This window comes from Marmota marmota, unplaced genomic scaffold (genome assembly GCF_001458135.2).
Source record: "Marmota marmota marmota unplaced genomic scaffold, marMar, whole genome shotgun sequence".
NCBI lineage: Eukaryota > Metazoa > Chordata > Mammalia > Rodentia > Sciuridae > Marmota > Marmota marmota.
The window spans coordinates 595,595-619,010 of record NW_026000081.1 but is presented as its reverse complement, the minus strand read 5'-3'; the positions used below and the strand labels follow the sequence as shown (position 1 = coordinate 619,010).

General features: G+C 38.3%; 1 protein-coding gene across 1 annotated transcript in view; it reads right to left on the bottom strand.

The window, feature by feature from the left end:
• Notch2 (notch receptor 2) overlaps window positions 1-23,416 on the bottom strand; it is a 152,811-nt gene that overhangs the window by 128,986 nt on the left and 409 nt on the right. The gene's annotated exons all lie outside the window — the stretch shown is intronic.

Genomic DNA, 23,416 nt, shown 5'->3' with positions numbered 1-23,416 from the left:
TATACAGTGCTTGGGGCAACATTATGCATGGGGAGTCACATTATCACCTGATCTAGCCAACAATCCACAGCTCTGCCCCTGATTCAAATCAGCAGTTACTAATTTTAAGGGGGAAAGTGAAAGGAACCAAAAGTACCCACATAATGAGGACACGTGATATAGCAAAAGAAAACTGAGGCTGAGACCATCCCTAGGTAAGCCAGGCTATGAGCAAAACAGCTCTGAACTCAGCAGGAACAAAATGAGGAACTAGGGATAGAGAAATGTTAACTCACTGATAAGATAACCCCCACACACACACAAACATACACTCAAAACAGCTAAGTTCATATCCCAGCCCTGGCCCTCTAGCAGAACAATGTTTAAGTTTACATATGAAATACACATACACCCAGTGCCATTTATTAATGTCATCACATTCATTCCATCAAGTACACCAGAAATCCTAGGAGAAATGTTACATCTTTATCTGTAGATTCTGAGGCTCTGTGGCAGAATTTTCAGCTACCTAGAGCAGGCTGAGGTTCAACTTCCCTTTTCAGATTTTGTCAACATTCCTGAAGGTTCCATGGCATATTTCCCATCATGTAAGAGATAAGGTTCAATTCCTAGGCATTATGGGAGTGCTCCTTTTAAGTAAGCAGCATGATATAAGTGGTGAAGTCATAGCCCACGGCTAACAAGACAGTCACTATTTTTGTGTTCTTAGTCAATTGGCTCAGTGGTAGAGCGCTCACCTAGCATGTTCAAGGCCCTGGGTTCAATCCTCAGCACCACATAAAAATAAATAAACAAAATAAAGGTATTAAAAAAAAAGTCAATTACTTTTCCAAGCCCTAAATTTTCTAATCTGTTAAAAAAAAAAAAAAAGTTGGATGACCTATGGTCTGGTAGCCAACAAAGCAATAGCTTAAAAACATTTTTATAGGGATCTACATTAAGATGTAAATGTACATCAAAACTCAATATTCATATACAATGTGTACACACCAAAGAACAAAAACTTCAAGAAATAGTACTTATCCTTACTCTGTTCTATGTCTTATTACATTTTTTCCCAAAATGCTGTTTGATTTCGTAACCCATGAACTGACATGATCTGCAGTTTAAAAACACTGGCCAGGAGCCTGGTAGTTAAGAATGTGGCCTTACAGTTAGACAGACTAGCACCACCACTAACTAACTATGTAATCTTGGGTAAATCACCAACCTTTTCAAAGTTTATCATCTTTTAAACTGAAATTAAAACATTGGAGTTTTCCTAAGGATTAAATGAGCTAATGCATATGAAGCATTAGCCACACTGTCTGACACAGAATAGGCACTCAAGGTCAAGTTTTGGTGATGACTAATAATATCAACATCATTATTAGTAAATGCAAGGATTCTAAAAGGAAGTAAAACGAGTAGAAGGAGGCAAGCAAAAAGAACAGGCTCACCTGTATGCACCAATACAGAAGGACCTGCTACCAGGTTAATCTTGCCCTATGCTCAAGGAAGTCCCACAATTGAAGAGGTTCTTGGATGCTTTCTTCACAATATTCCCTAGCAACTAAAAATATGTGGTGGGGACTCACATACTTGTTGCTAAATGAATGAATATATCTGAAAGCTCAACTCAATTACTGGAAGAACTGAAAAGAGATACCAACCAACTACTCTAAAATAGTCAGCACCCTGGCTGACTCCTAAAAGGAATGTAAAATCTATTTGTTAAATGATATTTTCCCCCCTCTGGGCTCACACTGTCCACCACCAGGACTTCTGGGATGCAGGTTCAGAGTGCTTCCTCAAACTCTTCATCAATTCTCAAAAACCAAACAAGGTCCCACAGCTAATCTACACACAGTGCTCTTGACACCAAAGTTACAATTGCATTGCTCTGCCAAAACTCACTTTTTATATATAATCATTTGCCAAAATGATGAGATTTCATTAAGCAACAATTTTGTGCCCTGATAAGATCCTTCATAAAGAAAGTAACCAAATATTGAAACTCAAAAGTCAAGGTTTATAATATTCTGATAAATCAAAGAACACATCTGTATCATTCGATTGTGTCTACTCCTGCAGAAAGCCATAGAAAACTCAGTAATTTCTATGAAATCCTAATTTTTTCAAAGGCACCTTACTCAGAAGCCCTGAAGTAGTATCAGCCTCATGTCAGCAACAACAGCTTTAGAGAAAATACAATGGTTCTTATCAAGAGGCAGAAAGATGTATCTTCCTTTCATTCTGGAAAGAAATTCTCATATACTGTCCAAGGGCAAAGGGTGCCTTTTAAAAACCAGAAGATTCCATATTTCTGTCAATGAAATAATTATCCAGTTATACACAGAGAAACAGACAGAGGACCTGGCTTTGCTCTCCTAACATGCTCTGGTACCTATAGAGCAACCCTTCATGACCCTCCTGGGGTCTCTGTCCAGTATCTACAAATGAACACATGGCCCTGTTTCTATAAAAACATATTAAGTAATTTGCAAACTATCACATATTCTCAACATTCAGATTTATCCCTGTGAACAGATTCATTTCCTCCCATTCCCAGTGACTCAAATGGTTATATTAAAAAGTGCCAATAAGTGATTTAATTGCAGTTGTGATAAAAGCGTAAAGTAGAAAAGATTCTAAATATTTTCATACATATAAAGCAACGTGACACTATTTTAAGTAAAGGCTCCCAATGACAAAGAAGTTAGTTTTTAAAAAAATGACGCACAGTATCTTGGCCCTTCCTGGTTTGGGCAAAAATTTGAGCCTGAAAGAACATGGTTTTTAAGAAGAAAATTAATTTTAAAAAATTAAATGAATTCTTTCAAAACCTCACAGAAAAAGAGAAGTTTGGGAACAAGGGAGTGAGGAAGGACTATGTTTTCGTCAGGTCTGACTTATGTTTATGGGTACACTGTCTTTTCATGTGGTCCCAAAGAAATATTTGAGCCATTATTGTTGTTGATAATGACGAGCAGATGCTGATGGGATGATTGCACATCAACAGTTCTCAGACTCTGGTCTTGTGTAATTGGGTGTGTCAATCTATGTCACTCCACAAATGGTTATTAAACTAGTTACAACTTCCCTAAATCTTTTCACTAGACCTGAGCGACATTCTGGATAGCTTTTCTCTACCAACTGAAAATAGGTACTACTATAAAAAAATTTGTTGAAGAAACAGTCCAAGGTCTACTCTTCCTCCCTAAACACACACACGCACACACACACCCACACACACACTCTCTCTCTCTCTCTCTCTCTTTCTCGCTCTCTCTCTCTCATCATAAAAGTTTAATTTATCATTCAGATATTCAAATTTTCAGATTTGAAATTTAAAACTTTACCCAAATCATAAATATTCCTTTACAGTGGGGAATGTAAAAGTCTAATAACTTCAACCTGACTTGAATGAAAAATACAACTAATCATCAAACTTTGATGAAAATTTAAATGCATTGTGGATAGCCTTCATGCCTCAGGAGCAGCCCCTTCTTGAGAGGATGGGGAATAGGGAATTTCACCTCTCACAATATACCAGTGCCAAATTCTTCCTAGTGAGATGCATGGTCCTGATGTAGCTATATAACAGAGGTCTTTATAGAGGAAACTCTCAGCTGACTTCAGGGTGAGGTGAAATGTCCAGCTGGATCACCGTGGGAGTCAAAATGATCCGTGTGGCATCTTAATGATATTGAGGAGTCAAATCTTGAACTAGTTTCTTGTGGTCAGCTGTCAAATACTGGCAAAATATGTTGTTGTGGTAAGGCAAGCACAGTTCCATATGCTAAGGGATGTAAACAAGGCAGGAGCTCTCATATGTGCCATTAACCTTAGAATTCATTGGCCGACCTGAAGTATAATATGAGAGGTTGCTAATTTTTCTTTCTTTCCCCATGAACACTTAGCAGTTAAAATTTTAGCTAGTCTGCATTTTCTTTCCTGAAATGTATCAGTTACAGTTCCCACAGAGCCTAGATACACACTTCCTTGTGGGTTTATGTGTAAAATTACCATAACAACATATTTTCTATTTCCTCATTTTGATTAAAAGAAGAAATGCTGCAGTGTGCTTACATAAGCCACAGTGCAATACCGACACACCCCTCTGCATACGCAATGTGTACTCTGTTTAAATTTAAAGTTACACTGATTAAGGAGAGAAATGCCAAGAGCTGTGACATAAAATTACATTAAAGATGTACGCTCTTGAGAAACTTAGGAAACTTTAAGGAACAGCAAAGTCACTCACGGCCACGCAGGAAGAGACAAGGCTTGAAACCCTTACAAATGGCTGAGTAACAACACTAAGAAACAGACATCACAGAATACAAAATGCCTCTAAGTGAACATGACATCCTGGACCAAATAGAAAAGCATATGTAAGTTGGGCTGTGTTGAACCAAGTTTGTCATGTTCCCCTGCCTATTTCACTTCGGTTCAACATCCTGATTAGATAATGGGGACAAGTGGTTAACATCCCAGGCACAGAATAGTTTTAAGAAAACCTGACTTGGGTTGGGAGTTATAGCTCACTGGTACAGCACTTGCCTAATGTGCACAAGGTCCTGGGTTCCATATCCAATACCAAAGAAAGAAATAAAGGAAGACAACAGGAAAAAAAAAAAAAAAAGGAAAAAATGGCTAACTGACACATCTGGGAAAAGAATCCTTAAATTCTAGTTCACTATTGTCATGTTCTGACACAGTTAATCAGAAAAGAATTATTCCATGTCATGGGAAACAGAACATAGATTTAGGGGTATTATGGAAGGGCAAGGTGGTAGGATATCATAAAACAAAACTACCCTACATATCAGAACTTGGGTTCTAGCCCTGGCTTCGTCTGATACTAACCACGTGATCTGGAAGAACTCCCTTAAGCTTATTTGGGACTTGCTATTCTCATCTATAAAACTAATAATATAATTAGCCTTCTATCCTTAACAGAGTTCATTTGGGGCTCAAATAAGATCAGTCTATAAAAGTTATTAAAAACTGGAGGGCATTGTTTAATATAAAATATTGTTTTATAACAGTAAAATTCCTAGTCCAAAATCCTGTGAAACAGAAAACCCTCACCCTCTAGCCTAAAATAATAAATGATTATATGGTTCAAATTAGGTCACATACACTTATTTGTGATTATAAGACCCATTCCTCTAGCCCATATGGATGGCAAGTATACATATGTTAGACTAGTGAAAATAACTTCAACAACTCTTTTAGAACAATTTCCCCACTGTTCTCCTAGTGCCTCAACCAATGTCAGAAATGTACAAGCAAAAGCAATAATCTCCTCCACCTCCCCTGGCCTTCTCTGGCACAAAAATCCAACATAGGCCACTTCACATGCCTGATTAGATAAGCTTTCCCAATGCTGAAAACCAACTGCTTCTAACATTTCAAACCTGATTTCCATGAAGACTTGGGAGGGGGGGTGAAAGATGGAAACAAATAATCCAACCAACTAGGTTCCTCCTTATTAAAAGAGTCCTGCAGTCCTTAGGATTAGAAATCCTAAATAATGTTTTTCTGTGAATCAACTGCTTCTGAGGTGAGAGGTGAAGGAGGCTGCAAACTATGAACAGACAAAGGAGTTAGAAAGGCTTTTAATTCATAGTGGGTTAATCTACAAACTTGAAATTACTAGACAATAGTGCTTTTAGTCTGTTCTTTAGGTAATCCATAATCTTGCCTTGGCAATGAAGCAGAGCTTAAAGGGAGTCATTAAAAGAAACGGAAACAAAGAGGTCCAGAGACAAGTATTCCCAGACTCTTTCTTCCAAAGGGGGAATTACCATGAAACTAATGAAGTTTAAAGTTCAGGGCCCCACACTTGGGTACCTATTTTGTGCCCAGAACTATGCAAGCACAATTAAATATGCTGTTTCCAGTCTTTACAAACAATCCTGCAAGTTAGATATTAACATTATTCCCATTATATAAATGAGGAAATTGAGACTTAGAGAAGTTTAATGGTTTATCCAATATTCTTGGCTAGTAAGAATCAAAGCCAAGTCTATCTGATTCCAAACTCATCATCTATGTTAAAGTCAAAATCAAAACCTAATGAGGGAGGGTATATAAAGTTGTTCTGAAAGATGTTTTAAAATGTTCAATAAACACTGATAGTCATTTATCTTTTTTATCCTTAGTATCTCTGGGAAGTCTCTGTTTCATCATTCAACTGGTGATAAACAACCAAAATCTAAGGAGAAAGTTAGGAATATTTGAAAGGACCCAAATGTTTGAGCATGCAGAAAAAGACTACATTTTGAAACAGCAGGGGCACTCTGGGATTTTCCATTGGTGTCAAGCATACTTCTCTTATATATTAGTACAGATGACCACCAGTTTTCAGTAATGAAGAACACAGTAATAAAAAAAAATTTTTTTTAAGTTCAGGGCTGGGGCTGTAGCTCAGTGGCAGAGTACTTGCCTGGCAAGTGTGCAGCACTGGGTTCGATCCTTAGCACCACATATAAACAAATAAAATAAAGGCATGCTGTTCATCTACAACTACAAAAAAAAAAAAAAATTCACAGAAAAGAAGAAAAAGTAAAGCTGTCCTCATTCTTGTTCTGTAAAGAATATGTGCAGAAACACTACACACAGTTAATTCCAAAATTCGAGATCAGGATATGTTAGCAGGTAGTTTTAGTAATTGATTAAGCCCATTGTTCAGATGTGGAGATATTCCAATCATTTATGTGGTCTCTCACATCCCTTTTAGAATGGTACAGTTAAGACTATAGCTGCACGGTCCAGAGAAAGCTATTTGTAATTAAAAGGGCTGGCATAAAATATTTCCAAGCACAAATATGACTCTGGACTACTATTTTCAATCTTTCTGAAATTACTTTAAAGAAAAAAAACGCTATGTATTCATCCCTGGTCTTAATCTACTAAAGAATTCTTGGGCGTGGGGGGGATCAAGAAGTAACAGAAAAAGAATTTCTAAAAAAGTTACCTGTATTACAACAAACATAAATCCATTCTTCCTAGTTATAAAAAGATTTAGAAGGAACTATAATTCCTTAAGATGGGAGCTTGCAGTTTAAATAATTCCCATATTATGTAAGTGCTCATTCAAAGTTATTATTCCGAAAAGTAAACTAAAAGTCAATTTAGAACACAAGATATCATTAAACCAAAACTGCATTATCTGTGGAACTAGAGGATTCTACAAGATAGACAATGGCATTATTTACTATGGTTAAGTATGTTAGCTTTGTAGTTAGTTAGGCAAGGGGAGTTCCACTAACTACCCTGTTCCACTAACTAGGAGGGTGACTTGTATGATCATACCTTAATGTTTCTGTAAGTAGGAATCATAATACCAACTATAAGGACTAAAAGAAACAGGTAAAATTCTGTCCTCCCAATCATCTGTCACATAACAAACCCTCAGTATATGGAAGCTACTGATACTTGTAGAAGCTCCATGAATACAGAGTTTTGTCTGTTTGGTTCACTCTAATACAAGGATCAGCTTTCATGCAAACATTCTCAGTTCCTCCAAAGTGACATTCACATTTATCTACATCACATCCAAATTCAGGTATCCTTAGTGTATAACTCTTTTTTTTTTTTTTTTTTACCATAAGCAGCTTAAGCTCCTTTTTCAGAAAGATTTAAATTATAGGAAAATATTTTAAGTGTTTCAAGGGTATTTGAGATAACTTGTGCACCACTTACTTTTCTGTAAACTGTGCTTACACATAATTATAAATATCTCAGACTATAAAAGAAAACCTTTCACTGTACTCCCACAATGGAAAAACAAAATCTTAGAAATAATTATAGAGGGAGCAAAAGGGAGTGGCAGGTAGAAGACAGTTTACAAAATTCAGCAAAATGAAATTTGGAATTTTGTCTTAAAACAAAACAAAACAAAAACCCCGACAACCATTTGTTCGAGGCTGCCAAAACTTGAGATAAGCAAACTGTCATGGGAAACAAATGTTAAAATATGAAGCCCTTTTCTGAGAAAGTAACTACACCAGTCCTGGCTAATCCAATTCTGAATCACTAGTGACATCAGACCTGCTGGGTTGTCATAACACTACAACAAAGTCCAAAGGGACAGGTGGGGGCTCACAAGCAAATGTTTTCTCTGCTATCATTGACATTTTCAATATGGCCACACCTTTGTCCTCTCCCACCCCTCCTACTCCTTCACTGTTGTTTTCCAGGCCTCAAAAACCAGAGGGTCAACATACTAATATATCATCTGAGTAGTGAGCACAGAAGAAAAACCATATGACCAGAAATCAAGAGCATGGGTTCTCACCCCAACCCTGACCTGGCTCCAATCCCTTTGGCCAGTCACTCCACTTCTGTGGACTTTTGTTTCCTTATTTTTAAAAGAGCAATATATTAGGATGGTGATTCTCAGCCTAAGATCCCAAATCTCCAGAAGCCTCTAAGGTTGTAATGAGAGATGAGGTATTTGTAGTATTTCAAATGTCTAACAGAGAACATTCAATGGCTGCTTTTAAGCTAATGAAAACATCAAGTTTGTAGCCTTAGAGTAGTATTCCTCATGGTGGCACTGAATGGCATGTGATAAACTTTGCCATGTCATAGGAAATTTGAGAATGAAAGTATTGGACCTAATAGTGTTCTTGAAGTTTAACCTCAGAAATATCACTAAATGTGACATCTAGACACAATTTATGGTTAATAAGAAATGGGGGAATGATTTAACACCTATCAATGCAATTTGCACAAAAGAAAAATTTCTTAAAATGGGAAGTATACCCCATTAAGGGAACTTTATAAGGTCACAGGAAACCAATGAACAATCTGCATGCTGCAAAGATGACATTCTATCTATTATAAAAGAACACCATTAACAGCCAAGCACAGTGGTAGACGCCTATAATCCCAGCTACTGGGAGAGCGGAGGCAAGAAGATCACAAGTTCAAGACCATCATCCTTAGCAACTTAGCAAGACCTTGTCTCAAAAAAGAGCTGGAGATATAGATACAGATATAGATGTGTATATCCCCCCTCTCCCCCTCCACACACACACATCCCAATGGTAGAGTGCCCTTAGGTTCAATCCCAGTACTGGGGGAAAAAAAAAAAAAAAAAAACACCACTAACAACAATAAGTACATACTGCGTGCCAGACCCTGCAGACCCTATCCTATGGATCTAATACCTATTAACTTATTTAATCCTCAGAGCAAACACAACACTCATATACTACTATTGTCCTCATTTTATGAATAACAAAACCAAGGCACAGGGTGCTTAAGAAACTTGCCCAATGATACAGCACTTACTAGTGTAGAACCAGACTTGTAAGTATCCCCACCTTTCTATCCCCAAAAGCTGACAACTCCTTCTCAAAGAGAAGTTTTCCTAAACACAAAAAGTAGTGTCCCCAAGCAGAGCCCACAGGAGTCTAGGCCAGTGCTCTGGAGAGCGGTCCTCCAAAGGGCTGCTTCATTGCTGTGGTCCCTTTTGGCCTAAAGACTCATTCTTAATGTCAAGTCCCCTCCTTCTCCCTCTAAATTCCGTTTGCTTGTCCTGGGACTAGAAATCACCTGAGAAGGCAGTCAACTAACATACATTCATTTCTCTCTTATTCAGAAGATACAAAAAATTCCTAACAGGTTGGCTCTTCAAAGAAGGTAGTTTGGTGAATTAATTCTTAGTTATTCAAAACATTAAAGTATGCAACTGCAATGTAGGAGAGTAAGTAACAGTTATGAGGACAGAACCAGCTCTAAATCTCAACTAAGCCACTTACTACCTGCATTAGCCTGAGCATGTGACAAATCTATTTCCACACTTCCCTACCCCTTTCTCATAGGGTTACTAAGAAGTGAAATTATGACTAACTACAGAGGCCTAGGAGCTGAACAGGGGTTTGAATCTGAGCTGCTTCCCTCACTGTGACTCACTCCAACATCCTAACTATAAACCAAGCTCCAAATTCCTTATCAGTACTATAGATGAATACTATCTACCCCAAAGGATAACCATGTGAATGATATGAGGCACACACATAAAGCCCCTAGCAGAATGACAGACACAGTAAAACTTCAATGTTTTTTAAAAAAGGAAAAAAACTGCCATATTTTTAAAAATTCAAGTCACAAGTTTAAGTCCCAGCTCCGTCACTTACTCTCTAGGTGTAAATCTAGGAGTAAACAAGACCCCTACCCCTCTGAGGTTCAGTTTCCACCAAAGTTTTAAAGGAATTAAAGGAGGCATTATGTGAGTGCTTTCTGTAAACTATAAATTGCTATATAAATTTGGGGGGCTACTTTATAAAATATCTTTTATGCTAACTGTATTTACTGGTCCTTCCAAGTATTTAGAATCTTCATCTGTAAATGGAAGAACACTGAGGCAGATAGATATTAAGTCATAGCAGGAAGACAGATGATCCCAAAAGTAGGGTGAAGATAACGGCAGAGTCAAAATACATTCAGACCATGACAGAACAGAAACTGTCAAGAGAAAAATGAAAATAAATACTTATCAACCTACATTTTTAATCAGCAGCTTCACCTCTGGTTAAGCCTTTCAGTGCACAATTGAGCATAATGATTCTCTAACTTCCTCCCAGAAACAGTATTAGACTTCAGGGTGAGAAAGAACTTCACTATCGAATATCTTTCTCCATTCACAGATTAATTATATGGAAGGATCACAGAAAGAAGGACCAATGGACACAAACTAGTCTAACGGGCTAAGTCTAACTGGCATTCTCTTAACTACTTCATTTAATAAAAACAAATAAATGCAGTCCTTGAGAAAAGTTTCCTTCTTTGGTTGGTCAGAAATGTCCTCATTCCCCAGGTCTCCTCACACTAAATATGGTAATAGCTGGCAAATGACCAGCCCAGTAAATTCCAGTGATGCTTAAGACAGCATTCATATTGCCTGAAATTACTCTGAACCAAACACTTGATCTGCAGGGCTTCTACATACAGCAGTTTTCAGCTGGATCACTGAATGTCAAAAGCAGTGGGGTGCACTAAGAACACACAAGCTTGGAAAAAATGCAATCTACTCTTCTTTATTGCAACATTCTTTAGCAACAACATTGATCTCCTACCCACTGTGCACACAGCACTGCACCGGGACAGTGGGAGGCTGGAGGGAGAAACAGGTGGTGTTCCTGGGGTGCCAAAACAACAGGCTGCTTCAGTCAGTTCTGTCCCACAACTAATCAATTTGGGGAGGGTAAGGGGGAATCTTAGTCATCTGTTGACTGACCAAACTGACTGGCTAGACCACTGTACAGGCTTATCAATCAGGTCAAAGTGTCAGAATTAGCAGTGTGCGGTAGACATCGTACAGTCATGCTTTTCAGGGGTGTTATAAACTTCAGAGCTCATGGATGTCTGGGAAGACAGGACATTAGATTACCCCCAACCCACGGAAATCACAAACTTGGCTCCAGAATATGCTGCTTCCCTACAACATCTTTTTTATTTGGAACTGAAATAAATATGTATTTCTTAGGCATATATAATCAATAGCATATTGGGTTTTGGGGGTGTTTTTTGGTACTTGTGATTAAACCCAGGGGCATTCAACCACTGAGCCATAGTACCAGCCATATAGAGAGAGAGTCTCACTAAATTGCTGAGGCTGGCTTTGAACTCATAATCATCCTGCCTCAGCCCCGCAAGGTGCTGGGATTACAGGCATGCACCACCATGCCCAGCAGTATATTGTTTTATGATACAGTCAGATTAGAATTTTAAAATAGCTACAGAAAGTTCCAGTTAACAAATACATAAAAAAATTTATCATGTCCACTAGAAATCAAAGAATAAAAAAGATTAGCCTATCAAATGAATAACTTTTGTATCGAAGTTGATAGCAATTTAATATTATGTAATATTATGTACTGTTAACTGCTGTCATATATATTGTGACATATTTAAGATAAAGGACTAATACTTTTAATATTTAAGGAGTTTTTTCAAATCAGAAAAATTGAACATGGCCGGGCATACTGGAGCACACCTATAATCCCAGCACCTCAGGAGGTTGAGGCAGGAGGATCCTGAGTTCAAAGCCAGCCTCAGCAACTTAAACTGAGTCCTAAGCAACTCAGTAAGATCCTGTCTCTAAATAAAATACAAAAAAAAGAAAAAGGGTTGGGGATATTGCTCAGTGGTTGAGTGCCCCTTAGTTCAATCCCCAGTACCAAAAAAAAAGAAAAAAAAAAAGAAAAAGAAAAATGAACACTTCAATGGGTAAAAGACACAATTTGCCAAATAAATACACAAAAAACAAAAGGCAATACAAATAAATGGCCACAAATCACCTTTAAAAAATAGGCAGCATTACTGTAATCTGAGAGGCAAACTAAAATGTGGTAGTAGCATTTACCTCTTATCAAATGGTGAAATTTTAAAAATAGAACCTAGTATTGACAATGGCTGAGAACATTTACAGTTTCATATTCTGCCAATAAAAATATAATTTGATCAAACTATATAAAAAGGAATGTGGCACTGTGTATTAAAAGCCACAAAAAGGTTTAGATTCTTAGATAAAATAATTTCACTTCTGGGTGTCTATATTAGGAAATAAATTTTTCCACTAAGATTTATGAACAAAAAATTATTCACCATAGCATTATTTACAATTAGAAATACTGGAAACTAAGAATGAGTTTCATTTTAAATGAAGTATACTAGACTTAAGAAAACAGTAAGCATCCTTTGGAATCATACTTTTTTTTTAAGAGAGTGAGAGAATTTTAATATTTATTTTTTAGTTCTTGGCAGACACAACATCTTTGTATGTGGTGCTGAGGATCGAACCCGGGCCGCATGCATGCCAGGCGAGCGCGCTACCGCTTGAGCCACATCCCCAGCCCTGGAATCATACTCTTAAATAATATTTACATATTTGAAAAATGTTCATATTATTTTAAGTGGTACAGAAGCAGAGGATAGAAGAATCTACATTAAAATCCCAATTATAATAACAGCCACCAAAAATAAAAACTATTAGGAATGCATTGAAATATTAACCATGATATTTGGGTTAGAAGTGATAGGAAATCCTGTTTCTCAAAAACCCTATTCCTTATTTTTAAACTTCACTCTCTTGGGTAAATTTAGTAATCTGTCTTTTGGAAATCTAGCTTATTGGAGAAAAAATCTTAAAAAGGGAACTTTCTGTATGAAGAAGATCAATAAAATATACACACACACACACACACACATATGAAAATCTATTTATATTTATATAAATATATTTTATATTTATAAATAGATTTTCATATGTATTTATGAAAATCTAAAAACAGAAGAATGGAAATAAATCAAATATGCAACCAAAGGTGGGTAAACACAATAAATTCATCATTAGTGGATCTAATCATTAGCATTAAATTTATTAAAAATGCTTTCAAATATTAAAATAGTTGTAATTACCAAAAAAAAGCAGAACAGAAAATTGCCTTATGTGTTAAAAATGTATTATCAATCAATGAATTTTTCAAATTTAAGCATAGGGAATAAAAGACCAAATATGTATACTAAAATACTAACAGTGGTGTGACTATAGATTTTTTTTTAATACTTTTCTAGATTTTCCAGACATCCTCAACTACTTCTAAATGTATCTACTTCCATATCTCTCCCCCAACAAACACACACACACACACACACAAAAAAAAAATCTTGTACAGGTGCCAGAGAAAATCAAAGTATAAATATGAGTTAATTATGTATAAATACAAGGGCTAATTTTGTTGCTATGTAAACCTACCTGAAATTGTTACAATTATTGTTTTAGTTATAATTATTTTCTTTAAATCTCTTAGAAAATATGTGTCACTAGGAGTCAAACTGTCACTTACTTGAAATAATAGCAATGACATGCATGTCTCAGGATATGGTCTTTTTCCTAAAAATCCTCATAAAAATTAGGAAGTGCTTTAAATAATATAATAAAGTAAATATGTTTAATGCTTCCAATTAAAGAAGATCTAGCAAATTAAAAGTCTTATTCACAGCAAAGGAAAACATATAAAAACTAATTAATAATCAAAATATACATGTCCTTTTCCAGGCATGATGACACATGCTTGTAATCCCAGCTACTCAGGAGGGTAAGGCAGGAGGATTACAAGTCTGAGGCCAGCCTCAGCAACTTAGCAAGACCCTGTCTCAAAAAATAAAAAGGGAAGGGAATGTAGTTCAGTGGTAAGGGCCCCTGGTTTCAATCCCCAATTTAAAAAAGAAAAAAAAACACACACACACACACATGTCTCCTCAAAACTTCAACGAGTTATGACACTTTCTGCACAAATGCATATGAAAACCAAGAATTAAGCAAAAGTATCTGTTCAACTTATTTATTATACTTACCATTTTGAGAAGGTAAACAACTAGCACTATCTACCTTTGAGGCTATTCATATAAGAAATGCAACCGAATAGATTATTTAGTAGGCAGTATTCAATTATTGTTATTTAATGTTGGATAAGTATGCCAACATAGAAATCTTTCCCTGCTATGTACCAGGTAAAACAGTAAAATAGACTACTGAAAATGTTTCAGACTTAAAAGCCTTCCATAAAGGCGNAGGCAGGAGGATCCTGAGTTCAAAGCCAGCCTCAGCAACTTAAACTGAGTCCTAAGCAACTCAGTAAGATCCTGTCTCTAAATAAAATACAAAAAAAAGAAAAAGGGTTGGGGATATTGCTCAGTGGTTGAGTGCCCCTTAGTTCAATCCCCAGTACCAAAAAAAAAGAAAAAGAAAAATGAACACTTCAATGGGTAAAAGACACAATTTGCCAAATAAATACACAAAAAACAAACCACACAATTTAAAAATGCACCTGCCTCCAAACAAGGCAGTATACTTTAGAATATAACCACAGCTCCTCATTCAAAACTTTATTCAGCAAGTAAAATAGTATTTTGAGGGGAGGCTATTTGTTAAATGGAAACACATTATTAAGGAGACAACATCTGACTCCAATCAAAATATTATCATCATGTTTTCCTGACCTCACAAAACACACACACAAACACACACACAAACACACACACTTAATATGAATAAACATGTGAATGGGTGGGAGAGCAACTCTTAACCCAGAAACAGGTTCTGCAACACCACAGACCCAACCTGTCTTTCTGCGAGGATGAGTCCATCTTGGCATGATGTTTGGCTGATACATTCAAAGAACCCAAAGTTACTGCACAGCTGCCAAAAACCTGCAGAAAGAACTGACTTGAAGACCAGAAACTGCCCCAGGCAGGCCTCTGGGGAAAGGTGCCCCCATCCAATGGGAAGAGAGACTCAGGCCCCACATTGCCTGGCCAGAATAGCAAAGGCAGCACAGCTGAGTCAAGGTCACTGGCCTGCAGTTCAAGAGGGGCAAGGGACAGCAAAATGATCCCCCAAGAGCTTGTTCAATCACATCTACTAATACACACGTTTGAGAAGCTGGTAGAACAGGGTTTTGCCAAGACAAGTACAAAAGGGTGAGAGAGATCTTGGTGTGATTCATCAATGCCACCTGCAGCGGCAGCTCTGGGTGTGCCCACACCGCACCTCAGTCATTGCCTATGATGAGAAATTTCTTCAGGATCTTCCACAAGGACTTAGGCTTTAGACCAGAGACCCTGAGCCTAATAGAAGATAAAGTAGGCCCAAATCTACATCATGTTGGCTTAGGAACTAATTTCCTTAACAAGACTCCTAAAGCACAAGAAGTAAAATCAAGAATCAATAAAGAGTAGAATGAATTGGACATTACTATCCTATGAGCATATATGGTCATGTGGCCTATGTAATTCTACATCATGACAACCAAAAGAATAAGAAATTATACTCCATATATGTATGTCAGAATTCATTCTATTGTATAACTAACAAGTACAATTTAAAAAAAAAAAAAAAAAAGAACTGGATCTTTCAAAGAAGATATTTCACTTTAACCTGTCCTAGATCAGGCCTGGCATCCAGGACTGAGGACATAGCTCGCTCACTCTCTCTCACAAGAAATCCATTAACAGACATAATAGACACCACAACATGTGCCAAACTTATATGTATACCCATGCCAACAAAAGGGTCCTTATCTTTTCCCCAAGTTAAATTTTTATACTTTTAAATTACAATAGGGAAACAGAAAAATGGCAGAAAGTATGCAATAGCATAGAAGTCCAGAAGGTGAGCTGGGACTGCTAATGGTATCAGGATTTGTCTTTACTTCCCCAGGTTCTACAGCTCTTAGTCACCCAAACTATAGGAGGGTGTAGATAAGTGAATAACTGGTCATATTTAATATTTCTGTGCCCAACCATCTTGTCCTCCAATGATGATGTCAGCTCTTGGAGGAAGAATCATAACTCTTACTTGGTCAATGATTCCCACACATCTAAAGACTAGAATACCCTGAACTCTGCACCACGTGATGCCAAGGGAACACATACAAATTAATGTGGCAACATACCACAATCCCCTCTCACATACCACTAACTCAGCAGAGTTGCAAAAATGACAAATCTTAAAACTAATAGTTAAGGATCCTATCAGAGAATACTAAGAAATGTACATATTTACATAACAAACTAATACAATAATTGCTTTGCTCACCATGACTCTTATTAACCCTCTTTCTTAGGTTATTTCTTGTTTTCACTCTTATTTTTAAGGCCACGATGTGTTTTCTATCACATAACTAATATTCCCCCTCAAAAAGGAGAGAAGAAAGAAAAAAAGACAGCAAGCAAGCCTTCCACCACTACCAAGGAACACTGCATGGTTTATCCCATCCAGAGCCCGTGAGGACATCCTTTCAAATCAGAAACCACTTCCTTCTTCCCATCGAGGACAGTGGCATCAAACGTCTTTATAAGAGAAAAAATTCTGGGCCCCTTGCAGACTGTTCAGTTCTGCTCAAGCCCCTATATTCCCCCTTTATTCTCCTTTTCTCACTCTATTTGCCGGTATAACCTAGACACCTCAAAATCGAGACTGCCTGAAATGAGTGACCTGATGATATGTCTTCTCAATAATCCATCTGAGAGAAGTACCTGTCACTGGGTATGCATTTACAGGTTCACAAAACTGCACTCTCAAAGGAGGCATCCTTCACAAGATTTGAAGACAGAATTCCTTAATGGACACCAAACAGGCTGTGGAACCCCTATGCATTCTGACACCTCAAATAACATTCTGGTGGAGGGAAAAGAGGTCTTCGACCAAAGTTATCCATATACAAGCATGTCCTAAGACAGGGAGAGTTAGCAGATTATTATGTTTTAAAGATAAAACAAACAACTTTATTTGCCTTAAGGGAGAATCAAAGGAGCTTTCTTCTCCCTAGTAAATTAGACATTCAGGAATACACAGGCATAGTCAAAGGGGAAAAAAATGACCACGGGACCCAGACAAGGCAACCTCTCTGGCATTCTCAAAAAAAGCAAACAAAAGTACAATGCAAAACAAAACCTTGATTTTCCAGATTCACTGTCTTGATTCCAATTTTCCGTAACATTAGAATCAATTTGGCTATTTCTTGAACACACAAATTCCCAAATACCACTCCAGACCCACTGAGTCAGAATCTCCAAATACTCAGTATTATGATCAAAAGAGGGGTCAGTGAAACATTGCTAGACAAATTTTTTTTTCCCCCACCAGGGCCCACCTGGGTAGAAGGTATGCAACATGTAAGCAGCCATCTCAGAAAAGATCAACTTCATGTTCCTCATTGGGTTTCATTCCTTTTACTGACAGGTGGGTGTCTGTTCAGCAAAGGATATATAACCACCCCCTTTGGATCCCTGTACCCAGTCAGTGCTCAAGACCCTGAGAAAAGTTCCTGAGACAATGCCAATGGGTGCAAATCATAAAGAGGCAGAATACAGCTGAATATAAGATCTAAGAATTATAGCTGGTCAAAGATTGACTAAACTGCCTCAGGAGATAGGGAGCAGACTTTCACCAGAGGTGGTCAAACAGAGAGAAGGTATGCTACCACTTGTCCAGGATGTTATGAGAGAATCTCACCAAGCATGCAGTTGACAGAAGGACTAGATGAATTGTGAAGCTCCTGTCAACACATAAGCTTACAAATATGAAAATTGCAGTCACTGCTAAGTAACAAAAAGGGATGGCACAAAAGTCTAGGTAGGGTCAAATTTCAACTGATGCTGTCTTCAAAAGAGGAAGCAAGAGGGATAAGACATTGACTCACCATCTATCTCAAGTGTGCCCCAAAGTGGCAAAGCGGGAGCCACAGGTGCTCAACCATCACCTGCTGCTCAGGTGACTCTGCATGTTGGGTGTGTGCCAGACAAGTTCTCCTCTTCTGTAGGACAGAGAAGGGATATGTGTAGTAGAGTCCCTGCCCTTAAAGAACAAAATCTTGTTCCAGAGAAAACTCACATATCATGTGGTTCTCACAAATATTTATTTATCATGTCTCACCTTTAGAGGTCCTCCCTCCAGTGGTGTTCAGGAAATATGCACATATCCTCCTAGTCTAGTAGAAGTTTGTAATAACCAACTTAAGATGAAAAAAAAATCAAAATGTCATTACAACATTAGCTGTAATGTGTAAAAAATACTACTTTAGAAAATGACTGGTCCTCAAGATGACAAAATTACAATATGGCATGACAATTCTGAACAAAATAATAGAAAATTGCTGACCTATAGTAGTAATACAGGAAGCAGTAGAGAGACAGAGAGAGGCAGGGGGCGGATGCCAGTGCCTTTGAAGTTAAGATTCCAAAGTCAAAGTGACCTTTAAAATATCAGAAGTGATAGAAAAAAAGAGAGAAAGAAAACACACACACACACTCAAAATGGCAAGTTTAAATAAAACACATGGGGAAGGGGGAAATTTGGCTCTTCCCTAAGTATAAAGTAAGCAGTGACTCTTGCAAATGCTACTTAAAATTTGTCCCAGAGTACCACGGTAGTCCAAAATAAGAAAATGACTAAAAATAATTGTTCAACTGAACAAATATTTACTTACTGAGTGCCTATTAGTTGCCAAGGCACCATGCCAGGTAGAGGAATAGGGATATGAGTATTAGAAGAAACACATAAAAGACACAGTTCTTTTCCTCCAGCACACATTAAAATAAGTACTTGAAGCCAAGCACATGCTGTAATCCCAGAGGCTTGGGAGGCTCACGAGTTCAAAGCCAGTCTCAGCAAAAGTGAGGCACTAAGCAACTCAGTGAGACTCTGTCTCTAAATAAAATACAAAATAGAGCTGGGGATGTGACTCAGTGGTTAAGTGCCCCAGAGTTCAATCCCCAGTACCGCCTCCCCACCAAAAAAAGCACTTGAAGATGTATTAGGTATTTTTGTGTATGTAAACCCATTTGTACACAAAACGCATGCAATATGGAGAGTCGGAAAGACCCAGGACCTGTGGACTAGAAGAAAGGAATTCTACTCTACACTCCATAATGGCTCTGTGAATACGGACAAAGTATATGAGAAAATGAAGGAGCAAAACAGTACCTCTCCTACAAAGTTACCAAACCAATTAACAATAGACCAATGGAAAAGTCTTCTTCTGGCTCCTAGTTCCGTGAGCCTTCCAAAATGCTACACATAGAGCAGAAAACCTTTTGGTTTCAAATCATTTGCAGAGAAAGGGTAGAAGACAAAAGAAGAATCAGGAAAGGATGGAAGGAAAATGAATGGGCCAAGTTGAGACATCCAGATATCCAGATATCTGAAAGGAAATGAAACACTTAAATATGAACCATCAACACAACATAAAGATAACGAAATAAAATCTCATTCAAACCATGTTGGAATTTTTTACTCTAAAACCATTTTGGACAAAAAGATAAAGGCTCCAAAAATTAAACATGTAAATGATCCTCAAGGAAAAAGAGACAACAAAGAAGGAGGAAGGAGAATTTATAATATCATTCAAATATAAGAAAACGTCTACAGAAACAATGGAGATACTTTGCACCCAGATGAACAAGAAGTAATTACATTATATTCTATAGCTCTTATGTTAGCAATTTCTGAATTCGGGAGTCAGAAGGGTTAAACACTAGATTGGCTGGCTAAGATTAGGTTCACTGTGGGAATTATTAAATTTATAAAGATCCCATACACCACCTGAAGGCAGAAAAGGTGGAGTTGATCAATGAGTTTCAACCAGGTTCCTGTGTCAAACTCATCTTATAAACCTTAAAAAACATGGAGATTATTATACATACTGTATGGGAATTCCTGAGCATTGAGTTCAAGAATCACTCCAGCTGATTCTGATGCTGCCAGGACACAAAGCTTTGTTCAAGCACAATGGAAGGGTCAGGGAGGAGGATCACTAGGAATGGCATCAGAGAATGGGAACTAGATCAATGCAAATTTTGTGGGCAAAATAGAATTTCTGTGGGTGTGATATTTTTAAAATGTATTGTAAGACTGCTCTGAAGCATCCAAGCATATCCCACTGAATTTAGACATTCTTTAAACATCCTGAAGTCAGCAACTACAATCCAGGTGAACCAAAAGTTGTTCCTTTAGGCCAAGAGAAGCCTACCAAAAAAAGGCAGTAGAGTGGGAAGGGAGTGGAGATTTGTCAACACGTATCAACTTTTTAAAAAATTAAAACATAAGGAAAAGAAGAGACACTACAAATAACCACTCTCTCCCCAACAGATTCACACCTCAAAAAAGAGGATAAAAAATATAGAAAGACAAAGAGAAATAGTTTTAGGGTAAATTTCATCTCTACATGAAAAAAACAATTGCTCTTTGTAATGTTGGGGTTTTTTTTAATATTTGTTTTAGTTGTAGGTGGACATAATAACTTTTATTTTATTTTTATGTGGTGCTGAGGATTGAACCCAGTGCCTCATTCATGCTAGGCAAGTGCTCTGCCACTAAGCCACAACCCCAGCCCCTGAAATGTTTTTAAAAGCAATAGAATTCAGCTGAGAAATTATCTAGCAAGCAGCAAAACCAGGGAGTCACTTCCCACTGCAAAACAAAATAAAACAAGGAACAAAGGGTGGTCCTAGATTTGTGTTTAGACAATCAGACAGATGGGCTGACAGCTCCTTGCTTTAGGAACTTAGTGATGTTTAAATTAACAACTGGCCATAAGCCAAACACAGGAACACTCAAAAGTTTGGAAGGGTGTGTTATAATTAATTGGTACCTTGACAAAACACAATCATAATAGGATTCAAGAAGCCTTCACTGTTAGACTGTGAGATTTAAGATTTGTACTAAGAAACAAGGTTTTTAATCTCTTCTATTATAGTAGTTTAGCACCTAAAGAACACCTGTCTAAAAACCAAAATGACTAAATCCTACCCTTTGAGCCAACTTGAGTAATACTCAAGTTGACCCTCTATAAACTAAGTAGTTATAGCAGTACCTCACCAGATCAGAAGTATAAAAGGGGATATAGTTCCGTGCACTAGGGTCCTAGAATGAAAGAAGCCCTATATGGCAGAGTAATTCATCAGTCTTATCACTTAATACTTGTTTGTAATAACCTTACAATTGTATTGATTATTTCCTACAACCTCTAAAGGTTATGTCTTTAGTCCCATTTCATAGGTGTAGAGACTATAGATCATGAAGACTACATTATTTACTAAACAAAATAAGTTAATGGGAGGCCTAGGACTGGAACCCTCAGAATATTCCATTGATTATATGCCTCTTTATCCTAAATCTACACTTATACTAAACCTTCCACTCAAAGAAAAAGGAAAGCTAAAAATAACATTACATCATTTTTATTACATATATCAGAAACAACAGTTTTGCTTCATCATCACATAGCCTCCAGATCCACTTCTGAAATTCTTAGGGACCTAACAGTGTATGAAATTTGAACTTTCCAAGAAGTATCTGTTTGGTGCTGAACAACCCAGTACTGTTTTCAGGTGATAAATAACCTTGTTCTCTTTTGAACATCTGTGATTGGCATGTTGGCAGCTTGTTAACAATGAACAAAGACCATATTTTTCTGAAGTTCATCTCCTTTTCTTTGAAAAGAGACATAGTTCAAGCACTAGTTTTTTGGTAAAAGTAAAATCTTCCTTCAGATTAGGCTCAGGAAAAGAAGGGGCCCTTTCAATTCAACAAACATGCACAAGACACCACCACCCCACTAGAAGCACAGAGTTCTGAAAGAATAAATTCAGCTCCTGTCCTGAAAGGACTTTCTGAACACCTATTAAGAGCCATGAGTTTAATATACATCCTTTTAATTAATCCTATTAGCTGGATAATTTCATTCCTGTTCTGATGGTGAGTTAATATAGCAGTTTTGAATCCAGAATTACAAAGCAGAGCCCCTCAAATCCAAACTCTTTCCACTAAAAAAAAAAAAAAAATCTAAAGAAATTCAGAATTTAAAGAGTGGGTGGGATGGGTAAAATACGATTCTTTCCTTGCTCCAACCCTGTTAGACTGTTGGGAATATCCAACCATAAACAGGCTTTTTCTACCAAATCACTTTGAATCAACGTATCCACTTTTCCTGGCTCGCCCCGCCCCACCCCACCCCACCCCCAACCATGCCAAAAGAGCAGCAAATGCCGCTGCCAGGTTGGAGGAGTTGATGATCGTCACACCACATTCCTGGACACAGTCTGAAACAGCAGCAGAACTTCGCTCCTCGGAAAGAATAACAGCAGCTGAAATTTTTAAATCATGTGGTTCAGCATGCAGCCACACCAGTTTCTCTGCTGCTCCTGCCTCCACCTTTCAAAGACAGAGCTACACGCCCGACTCATCAACACACCCAACTCATCCAGACCGCCAATCCGGTCAGAGTGTCAAAACTCAGGCGCGCCACAAAACCCTGTCCTCATCCCAAACAAACCCACACACCCCAGACTGCGTGCTTCCCTTTGGCAAAACGAAGTCCGGCAGTGAAGGGAGAAGCCCTGGGGCTTGAAGGCCCTGCCCCGCTCGCGGCTCGCCAGAATCTGGCATTCCTTCGCTCTGCCCATCCGCGGCCTGAGGCCGGCGATGGTTCGCCTGGAGCAGTCAGCTCTAGGCTCTCCCCTGACCCCAGGAAACGCGGAACCAAAAGAGCAAAACTGTCCAACTCCAGTGCTCGGAAGAGGCAGTTTCTGAGCCTCGCTGCGCGGCCTCACTCAGGCAGAGGAGGCGTGTGTGCGGCCAGTGGCAAAGCCGAGAGGGAGGCGGTGGGGAGCGCGGGGGAGGGGCCCGCCATGAGCAGGGACCCACGAAGTCCAAACTTTCGGGAACCAAGTGGCCTCTCCGCGCCAGCCGCAGGGCCCTGCCTTCTCAGAAAGGACGGGGGTGAGGGGGAGGTCGCTTCAGGTGGCCGGCATGCCCGCCGAATTGAACCCAACGCTACGCGGCCAGAGCGCGGGGGACAGCGCCCCCCAAGTCAGATACTCCACCCACGCGCCGGGGGGCCGCGCGGCC